At 41.3% G+C, this 10,982-nt stretch overlaps 1 protein-coding gene across 2 annotated transcripts in view; it reads right to left on the minus strand.

The window, feature by feature from the left end:
* Positions 1 to 9,954, minus strand: part of slc8a4a (solute carrier family 8 member 4a) — a 55,219-nt gene extending 45,265 nt beyond the window's left edge. The window contains exons 1-2 of one of the 2 annotated variants that reach the window (XM_041802246.1): positions 9,837 to 9,954; positions 8,741 to 8,816 (exon numbers count right to left, since the gene is read on the minus strand). The gene's annotated coding sequence lies outside the window, so the exon portion shown is untranslated. Of the gene's footprint in view, positions 1 to 8,740; positions 8,817 to 9,163; positions 9,727 to 9,836 lie in introns of those variants that run through there. The other variant, XM_041802245.1, reaches the window with a different exon arrangement.
* Positions 9,955 to 10,982: the final 1,028 nt, after the last annotated feature.

Below are 10,982 nucleotides of genomic sequence, written 5' to 3' on the forward strand. Positions count from 1 at the left end.
AATTCTTCATTCCAGTTCAAAATGGTAAAACGTGGAGAGTTCACTGAAAATCAAAGAGTCCGCATTAAAGCACTCTATGGTGCTGGATGGTCTCTGAGACAAATAGGGAAAGACATAAAGTGTTCTCACAGTGTGGTCAAGTATGCTTTGGAGTCAATTGCCGAGACTGGTACTTAAAAAATGCACCAAGGAAGAGGAAGGAAAGGAAAGTTAACTGAAGCAGATGTCAGACACCTCAAGATTTTAAGTACTAGAGACAGAAGGAAGACCACTGCTGATCTTCAGGCAGAGATGAATGCTTCTAGATCAGAGTCTGAGAAAGTCTCCAGAATGACCATAAGCAGACAACTGATGGAACAAGGCTTAAAGGGAAGAATAGCTGCTAAGAAGCCATTATTGAGGCCTGCAAACATCCAGAAACGCCTCAGATTTGCCAGGGAGCACAAACACTGGACTGTTGATGACTGTAAGAAGGTACTCTGGATGGACGAGTCCAAGTTTTAACTCTTCAGTCAGCATCATCGTGTTTATGTCCACAGAAAAGCTGGAGAATGTTTTGATGCCAGATGCATTGCACCCACAGTGAAACACGGTGGAGATTCCATTATGGTATGGGGTTCCATTTGTGGATACCGCGTGGGCAAATTAGTGAAAATCCACGGTATCATGAAAAGAACGTCTATCACAACATCTTAGTGCATCATGGAATCCCTTCTGGACTGAATCTGATTGGTCGTGGGTTCATATACCAACAAGACAATGACCCCAAGTATACTTCAAAGCTGTGCAGAGACTATATGACCAAGAAAAATTAATCTGGAGTACTGGAACTGATGGCCTGGCCAAATCAAAGTCAAAGTCCAGATTTGAATCCTATTGAACAAATTTGGGATTTAGTAGATTCAAAGACTGATCGCACAAAAGTTTCATCTAAAGCAAGTCTGTGGGAACAGCTAGAAACTATCTGGAACTCAATAACACAACAGTGTCGAAAAATACATAAAAACAATGCCAGCAAGAATGCAAGCTGTTATCAAGGCCAAAGGAAGCCATCCAGCAAATGCTTGAGGAAGCATAAAAACTATTGAGAGGGATGAGCATTCCCAAACATGTGTCCAGTTGTGGCTGGTTTCAGGTGTCATCTAAAACATGTAGGGTCTGTATCTGGGTAAAATTCAAAACAGTGTTCCCCAGAATGTGAGCCAGGGCTCACTGGTGAGTCCTAGGGATACTGTAGGTGGCCCACAATAGGTCATTCCCATCCATCCATCCATCCACTTTTTTATCCCATTTGGGGTCACTTTGCTGTCATTGGGCGAGAGGCGAGGTACACCCTGGACTGGTTGCCAGTCGCCACAGAAAGGCCCCGACCAGGAAGCAAACTAGGCACCGTCTTGCTGTGAGGCAGTGCCTAGGCAGTCGCCTAACAGTGCTAAACCCCCATGAAACCGTGCAGCCCCAGGCCAATACTTGATTATATTTTATTATTTTAAGTCTCAGAAGTAACAACTAGAAAAGCACTCAGAGATCACAGACCTCTGCCATTAGCCCTATCTCCCAATAGTGAAGAATCCTTTAAAAACACTCCCAGATCCGGATTACTCCCAAAATCTAATTCGCCAATTACTCCCTCCCCGGTGGGGTGGAGACACGGTGAGGCAAAGCATGGGCTTCGCTACGTGTGGTCTGTCATGGCAGAAGCACCCATGGTCTCACCAGATGACTGAAAGTCATGGCAGAGGGTGACTATTCCTCTATTCCTCCCAGCACTGTGATTATTTTTGCTACAATTCGCTGTCTTTCTCTCAGTATGCTCCGACTCGTCTCCTCGACCGGGTGTGCGCCTTTCAAACTCTATAAACTCCAAACTTTGAATAGAAACACCAAAAACATGCTGCTGGGATTGAAGTTACTCATGTCTGCCATCTCCTGGTGTAAAGTGATAACAGCACAGGCCTCCGCCATTAGCCCTATCTCCCAATAGTAAAGAATCCGTTAAAAAATTCCTGGATCCAGACGGTGACCCGGTGTAGGTACCAGATGTGCTCGGGTTGCCAGATTGGCTTGGGGTCCTGCACCTGTCGATGACGTCACACTACGGCAACTCCACTCGAACAAACTACATTGCGCCCCATTTAATAAGAGTCAGATGTGCTCGGTTTAAAGCCCCTCACGGTTGTCTTTATTTCCGTTTGTTCATTCAATTCACCCCAAACCTTTGTCTCCATATAGCACAGAGAATTACAACTTACTGTACTGTAATTTTGAGATGGCTTTAATTGTATATGTTAACTTTTCTAAATGAAAAAGAAAAAAAATATGTACTCAGGATCTCTATTTATCAATAGATATTTTTGCTTTAATCTTACATTTCCTTTGGCAACCTAAACTTCTTTTCCCCATACCAATAAAGCTGAATCCGAAGAACTACAATCCTGCGAAAACTGTTTTGTAATTCGTCTGGACCAACCACAATCTTCTACATCATCCTGGCAACTTCCACCCAATCATATAGCGTGACGTCATCGACAGGCACAGGACCCCGAGCCAATCTGACCAGCCGAGCACATCTGGTACCTACTCCAGATCACTCCCAAAATCTAATCAGTTCTTCATTATGCCATTTCTGACATTTCCTGAAAATATCATCAAAATCCGTCCATGACTTTTCAGTTATGTTGCTAACAAACTAACAAACTAACAAACGAACAAACCCACCCCATCATATAACCTCCTTGGTGGAGGTAATAAGAACTAGAAGTTTTCAAGAGGATCTGGCAGCAGACCTCCATGGTGGAGCAACCTCGACCATGGGGCAGGAAATGGCATATATTAACCAACTGGGAGGGCTGTTTTTAACAACAGCAGAATTTTCTTAATAAAAATAAATAATTTACTGAGTGGGAAAAATTTAAATTCAACACACAACAAATGAAGGAAAACCCAAAGAGGGTTAGGTATCTAACCCTAAAGGTTGGGGTTAGGGTTAGGGGGATTGAAATTAAAACAACACACCACAAACTCAGGAAAAATCCAACAATGGTTAGTACGTCACTTCCTGCCACACAGCCGATGTTGCCCCATTGAAGAGGTCTGCAACAGATGAGCCCAAAACGGCCCACCATAGAGGTCTGCAGCCAGATGCCTGTCAGTTATAATTCATGACACATTTTAATCATTCCTTTTTTTCTGATGTATAAAATGGATGTCACAGTTTATCTGGTGTTGGATTGACTGATGACACTATGTTAGACACTCTACTGTACCACTTGTTTCCTAAGTTTAAGAATTGATCAGTGCCTTTAGAGACATTAATGCTACTAGGACAGAATTTGTTGGGGCACAGTGTACGTTTACAGAAATGAAAACCAAAGTGACTTTGCAGATGCCTGATTAAAATGAAATGGCAGTGGCTAATTAATGGTACTTTGTGACAGTGCAAACACTTTCCAAGTAATGTCAATGTCTCCGATAGCCAAGCATTTGCATTTGCAACATACTGAAGATTAGGAAATGCTGATTTAGAATATTTCACTCCATTGAGATGCAATTAACGTAATATTGTGAACTTGATCAGGCTTAATACAAGGTGAAGTTGTATGAATATGCTGTAAGGCATGTTCCCAAGACTAAGCTGCAGACTTGATGTCGAGGTCTTGTTCCCAGGTGGCTTTAATTTCTCCAGGAAAGACAGACAGTAAGGCTAGATTGTCTTGTTTATTGTAGAAGTGTTACCTCTTGTAACTAGGTCCCAGTCCAATATGGGGTCCAAGGTGTTTATGACCATTATATACAGAAATGAATAGCGGATTCTGCAAAACTGTGGGCCTGAAGATATCTGAAGAAATGTGTACTTGGTATATTGGATTCTGCTGAATGATTTCAAATGTCACAAAAGTGCCATCTGTGAACACATCATTGAAAAAGATCGACCTATTATTGTGCCAGATTTGAAAGAATGTGTTATTCTGAGATGGGGGAAAAGACTGTTGTGGGTCAGTGGCATGCGACCAGACATCAAACTTGAAGAGAATTTTTATCATAGGATTTTTTCATATTTTCTAAGACTATAGACTTTCATTTTTTGATGACCAGATTCAAGCTCTGCAATCAAATTAACCTCTACAAGCCAAAGTACACCATCACATAAGTACACACAGTCATACTCTTTGGTATGCAAATGACGTGGGATCCAACGGTTTGGCAGGTCCGAGTTTTGAGAGCCAAAAATATTGGCACCTACTAATCGTTGACTCATTTGTATTGAACTACCCTGTCAAACACCTACACATGTAATGTGGTCATCCTGCGCTGAGCTGAGAGAGAAATGTTAGCCTTTGCACCTGTAGTACTGAGGGAAAAAGTGACTCAGTCCACGATCCACTGTTAAGTTCGATGGGATTCCAAAAATAATCCTCCCTGACAATGAGTACAACAACAGGAGCAAGGCAGTTTTTCTTACAGCTCAGACCTCCTGATAAGGATATTATAAGATTATTCAAAGAATAACAATGCTCTATTCTTGCAGAAGTGTGGCAGTGCCTCTCAGCTTCTCTCTTTAATGTGCCGTTTAATGCAAAAAAAGGGATAAAACTCCTTTATTTCATTTTACGTAAGCCATTAAAACTATGTCAGGGGACAACTTCACATAATTTCACAGTTTTCTTGGCAGCAGCCTGCCCATCAACAGCTTGAGTGAACAATTCAGAGAGCGAGTGCAGCACCAGCGCTATTCAGAGGATTCAACATCTGCATCAGTGTGAACATAGGGAAAGAAAGGAAAAAAACGCAGGGAGAATGTAATCTGATGCTTCCTAATTAAAATTTTAAGGCCATCTCCGTCACAAAAATAGGTTGCCTACCTTCAGCAGAAGTGATTTGACAATGCTTTACGTCATCACGTGCCATCATTGACATGCAGCAGGGAAAGGCTGCAATCTTCCCTCTGACCTGCATCACAGTGGATGTTTTTTTTCCCATCAAGGCTGCAGATCAGGGTAAAATGTGCTGCTCTGAGTTAGACATGTTTTTTAGTTAGCTTATAAATAAAAGACGAGCAGGTTGTACATGTGCAACAACAACGACGACAAGAGCCTTATGCAACAGCTCAACACCTGTCTGCTAAGGGGATTTGGGGAAGCATCAGCAGGATCAGCACCATGGACAGCGGCTTCTGTAACAAGCCGGAGGAACACAGCGGTACAGGAAACATGTGACCCTCTGCTTGCTTTTCAAAGGATGTGTCAGCCACACTCAACTTCTCAGAGGTTCCTTTTTCAGCTGACAGCTTCAAGATGAAAAAAACTCCTTAATATTAAAGGCTAGAGGACAGGACTGTGCATCTCCGTCATTTAGAGATTTAAATATCCCACAGTGCTGACGTGTGATATCATTGATTCCTTCCAGTAAATATTAGTATATTTCTTTCATCTGGCACTCTTCCCTGCAAAAAAATTGAGTGGGTGATGTTTCTATGGTAAAAGCAAGCTCTCCAGCTGGTTGGAGATGCAGGAATGAAACCAACAATACTATTAAGAAAAAAGGTGTACGCATCTTTAATCTGTTCTTGTAATGCCACACACAATGCTCAGCAACACTCATTCCTCCATGGAATCTCCAGGGGGCAACACGATAACAAGGTGCAGAAAACTTTTTACTAGAGCTGCTTTCCTCAAAGATGGCAGGGTTTTTCAGTCAGCACTACTACCAAGAATGAAAGTTTCCCCCTCACTTTTCATAATTTGACTTCTCTCAAAGGCTTTTCATGAATTCCAAGGAAGCAAACCCCAGACTGGGACTCAACCAGAGAGAACTACTCCACTCCTCCCTGCTGGTATTCATGTCTTGATTAGCAATATCAGTTAATTCCTCACATTCATCCTTTATCAGCGACTTAAAAGCACAGCAGGATGCCGCTCTTCCACTTCTGATATAACCTCTAATGACTCCAAATGTATCCAAATTAAACAAAAAGATTCTGACCCGAATACCCAAATACAATTATGATGATTTAATCCTGTTCCTGTTTGGGAAGCAGAGGTCTCAGGTTGGCACATAAACACTTGTTCATAATGAGTCACACTTTGATGTAAGCGCTTATTATGTGAGTTTTCCAGATGATGGCATCCTCAATTTGTAATGAGGCTTCTTGTAAATGTCATTTTTACTATCATGAGGATGAAACATCATACAGAAAAAAACAGAAGGAAACACTGAGTAAAGAGACGCTTCATAATGATCATGCATTGAAAAAACCCCCAGAAGAAACAGGGGAAGAAATAACAAAACTTGGGCTGAGCAACTCATGGAGTTTAAGTTTTAATCACATTTTCAGCTCACATGAGAAAATTGTGATTAAAGATTACTGTTGTTTTTTTCCATTGGTTTTGTCTCATGGTAAATGTTTTGTATATTTATTAGGGCTGTCAAAAGTTTTTAAATCTTTAATCAAGGTCTTACAGTATCTCAAATATTTCCAAACATTTCTAGAGACAGAGAAATTCTGAACTTCTACAATTGTAACAGGACGTGTCTTTTTATGATGGGTGCCATAGGCTGCGAGTTCGAACTCCCAAACTCACCTCTGTAACATGGAGTACCCCCACTTCTGGCATTTCCAGCATTCCTTCTCAACACTTCATCTTGCTTTGATTTGAGGAGTCTGTTCAATAAAACAGCACCTCATAAAGCGTATTCAGGTGATGCTTTGATTGAACACAGTCCTCAAATCAAAAATAGAAGTAAACAGAAGGCAACGCTGGTCTGCGCTTGTCATGTTATGTTACTGTTTTGGTTGAGAGCCCCCTGGTGGCAGAATCTTACATGCTCAATTGCAGTTTATTTAAATTAATCGTATCTGTTTTATTGTGTTTTAGATTCCACAATTTTGCATTCAAAGCTGTTTTTATGTCATTTTGGATTTGTTTTAATTTAAGGGAAATTAACTTCCTGTTTGGATACAGACCTGCTTTTATAGGTAGATTGAAGGTTACATGAACTTAACCATGGAAAAAGGAACTTGTTATGAATTGAAAAGGAAGTTGAGTTTGGTAATGGATAAGAACAAATCGCTGCGATAAAAACCATGAATGTTCCTTTAAAATGATTTTGAAAGTCTGTTTTATTTTCATCAGATGTTCCTTATCTTTGCTCTTGAGAACTTACTAGTGCATTTATTTCATTCTCTTGTCCTTTTTTCTTAACCTTGCAAAGCAGATGGATGTGCCTGTTTCCGTGTTTCTCAATGGCAAATCCATCTTGCAAAGCACCCATCTGAACTGTTTGGGCCCGGTCAGAAAGTGACAGGACCAATCAGCGTCGAGGGGCAGTACTTTCGGGTGTTGCAGAGTCATGATGCATGCAAGCAGCAAGAAGAGGGCGGTGCAATTAAGGTGGAGGACATTAGCGCGGATGCTGCTAAATCGGCAGTTTTATCAGAACTTTACAACATTTCTTTGTTAAAAGAAGAACAAAGAACAGCATTGACTTGTTTTCTTTTCAAAAAGAAACAGTTGCTCTGATTGGCCTGTAAAGATGTGACAGACAGAACGTTCATCCAATCACCCTCTGAGTTTTTTTTCAAAGGTTCTACCCTTTCCCAAACACTGTCTATGGAAGGTTTACCAGATAGGTGTGTGAAACAAATCCATCTGGCGTGTCAGGTTACTTTTTTCTGTCTTTATGTTAAAACATCCCCAAACTGAATACATGGCTCCAACTTTGACAACGACCTCACATAATGAGAATCTAACAACATGCACTGAAGTAATACCAATTACACTATCTGCAATGTTTCATGAGTACGAGTCCATTTCAGACTGGGCGCATGTTATCCTGCTCTAGCCGGTACGTGCTGCATGTTGGCTGCATCTGCCTGCCGTCAATGTCCTGTCATTCTTCAGAAGTTTTACCTCAATAAACATCCCTACAAGTGGCTTGATTCAGTGTGAAGTGAAACCATATTGGGAAATATTCAAAATAAAAGCATTCTGTGGAAACGAAGGAAATGCTTAACCAGACTTTTACTTTGAAAAGCACGTACCGGAAAAGGTGTGTTTATATTTCATGTGACATATCCGCCAGTATGGAAACAGAAAGATTCACAAAATCAAGTTTAGAGAATGTCAAGAAACCCATCACAAACATATCCTACAATTGTGGACGTACATATTTAATACAACAAGGTAAATATAACTCCCTATTTCTCGTTTTCCAGTCTATTACGGCTGATAACTTTATGCAGTGTGCAGAAGGAAAGGTGAAGGTCAAATATCTAGATTCTCTGTGTTTGAGATGTGCGTAACAGATCCATGAGATTTAGTGCTCACTTATTTTCTATCCCTGTGGCTGCAGGGACATGTTGCTTAATGAAAGTGTGCTAAGAAGGACAATAAAGCATGCGATTAATCACGATTAATCTTGACAGCCCTAACAGATATGTTTTCCACTTATTTACTTTACTTCTGCTTGTTTTTTTAAAGTGTTAAGAGTGTCTAGGTTTGATTAATGCATGTGATGCAGTTGTGAAATCAACAAGTTATTGTGTTTCATAACCATGATGTCAATACCAATCAAGAACCAGGATCATGATTTTTTGCCATTATGAGTAGACCTACAAAACACTTCCTGCAGCTTGCATGCAGCTTTAGAGCCCAGGATAAAGGAGAAAAACAGAGATGCTCATGCAGAAACGGGGATTTGTTTCAATATTTCTTATTTTCTAACTAAATGCATTACTCACCTGGGTCCAGTTGTCAGTGAGTCAGCTCAGGGTGGAAGTTGTGGCCTCAGGAGGTGAACTTATCTTTCATATCGCTCTGTAAAAAAGACAAGTTATCGTAAATGATCAGAACGTCGAGTGAGAGAGAGAGTGTGTGTTATAATAGGCATGGAAACTGGCTGGAAATAATTCCACATCAGAGAGACTCTATAGAAGCTGATTAAGCCACAAATGTGTGGAAGTACAGATAAAGCAGCTGGAGTGAAAATGCAATCAAAAGCATGAGTGTTGCAGACTAGAGTACATTCATGTGAAGTTAGAAATGGCTGATTATTGGACATTAAAGATGCAGGGTAAAAAGCCGATTATCCCATCAGCAGGCAGCTCAGGAGGGACACATAGACTGGTCCATTTGGTGCGCACAACAGTCCCACAGATACTCACAGAAAGCCGAGAATCTCAGCTGGACCCTGGTCACAGCGTGGCTACCCTGCACCAGATCAACAGAGGAAGACACCCCGTGTGCCATTCACACAGCAGGCTGGTGTAATGGTGTTGGCTTGTTGCGCTGGTGTCTTGGAAATGACGCGTAGCTTTCCACGGTGCTTCTTTGCGTTGATGTTTTTTTCCCCCTCTCTCTGACAGGTAGTCTACCTCTGCAAACTTGACAAAATTAGTTCCTCTTGTGGAAATCTCCCGATGTGACGTTCTGCAGAGCTAAGTTGTGTTTCAAAAAACACAACCTGCTTTTTGCCTCTCCAAGCTACGTGCGGCTGATGCGTAAAATAATAAATAAAATAACTGTGTCTTCTTTCGTCCCGCATGTATCAGACGGAATTTCTTCCAAACTCAAACCGTAAGGAGCTTTTCAGGTTGTTTTCCCTTGCGGAGAATCAGAGTGAAAAATTTCCCCCTTGCTTTTCTGTCTGTGCTGAAGAACGCAAAGAAACCAAACAGGACTGCACATGAGAGTAGGCGTGAATGAATGGAGAGGGATCGAGCGGACGCAGAGCACACAGTACGCGGATCTGGACAAGATGGATATCAAGCAGAGGGATGGTGGCAGACAAGAAAGAGAGGAGTGTGGTGTTATGCAAATGGTATAGTCTTGTCTTACTCTTGCGGTGGGCAGCTTTGGCACAAGAAACGATGAGCGAGAAGGAGAATAGCAGTAACACTGCAGAAACAGGGGAGGAGACGTTCAGAAACAGCGCTACACGCACGGCTGGTCCTCCTGACTGCGCATCAGGAGTCCACAATGAATGATCATTTCACTCCTAAATCCTCATTATTTGCTCATTATCAGCCATCAGAAAAGATAACCTGCTGTATGGGCAGAAAGCTACAGATCTGCTGCTCGATTGAAGACTGTAATCCCAGATGTTGCTGCTTGTAGCTCTGCTGTGGGTTTATGGTTTGATTTTGTTGTCTGGAAACCTACAGATAGAGATGTAATGCAGGATTCCCTCTGATGTTTACTGCAAAGTGCAAATCACACACATATTTATAAGTTAGGAATATAATTGGGGGGAAAAAAGAAACAAAACAAGGAGAAAATACTTTGTACAGCCGGATCTACATTTTACTAAAGCAACAAAATTCCTGGATCACTTAAAAATGGGCATAAACTTTGCCATTCTGATCTTTACCCTGATAAGAGTGAAATAAGATGTTTAGCCTTTGGCTTGTGCACAAAGAAAGCCCCCAAATCCACACATTCAGGCCAGAAACATGGGTCACAGGGGAAAACTCAGCCTGAGAAAAACTGTGCTATCTGTAGCTCCAGAGGGACCTCCTCACAGCCACAGTACAAAAGAAAAACAGATCATGTCTAAGTCAATCAATAAGTCAATCTTTTTTTATAGCACCAATTCATACTGCTATCTCAAGACACTTACACACAACAAAAAGGGCAGGTTGTCACCATACGCTGTGTTATATTTACTAAGACCCAATTCACCATGAGCAGAAGACCAAGAAATATTTAGCAAGGGTACGGTGACGAGGAAAAACTTGCAGAAACCTTGAGCAAGGAGCAGAAAGAGAAAGACTGATAGAGACAAACAAACAGGGAAACTAAAAAAAGGACAGATTTATGGCTGCCTTGGACATACAAGTATCTAGGGTTGCCTGATACTGGTACCAAGCCTAAGTACTTGTACTCATAAAACATTACAGATACATGTACTCTATAATTAGTCCATTTTTAAAACTGAAATTAATTGAATGCTTTATTGTCCTTTTCAGCACACTTTGGTTGAGC

This window comes from Cheilinus undulatus, linkage group 12 (assembly GCF_018320785.1).
Source record: "Cheilinus undulatus linkage group 12, ASM1832078v1, whole genome shotgun sequence".
In the NCBI taxonomy this organism is placed as follows: domain Eukaryota; kingdom Metazoa; phylum Chordata; class Actinopteri; order Labriformes; family Labridae; genus Cheilinus; species Cheilinus undulatus.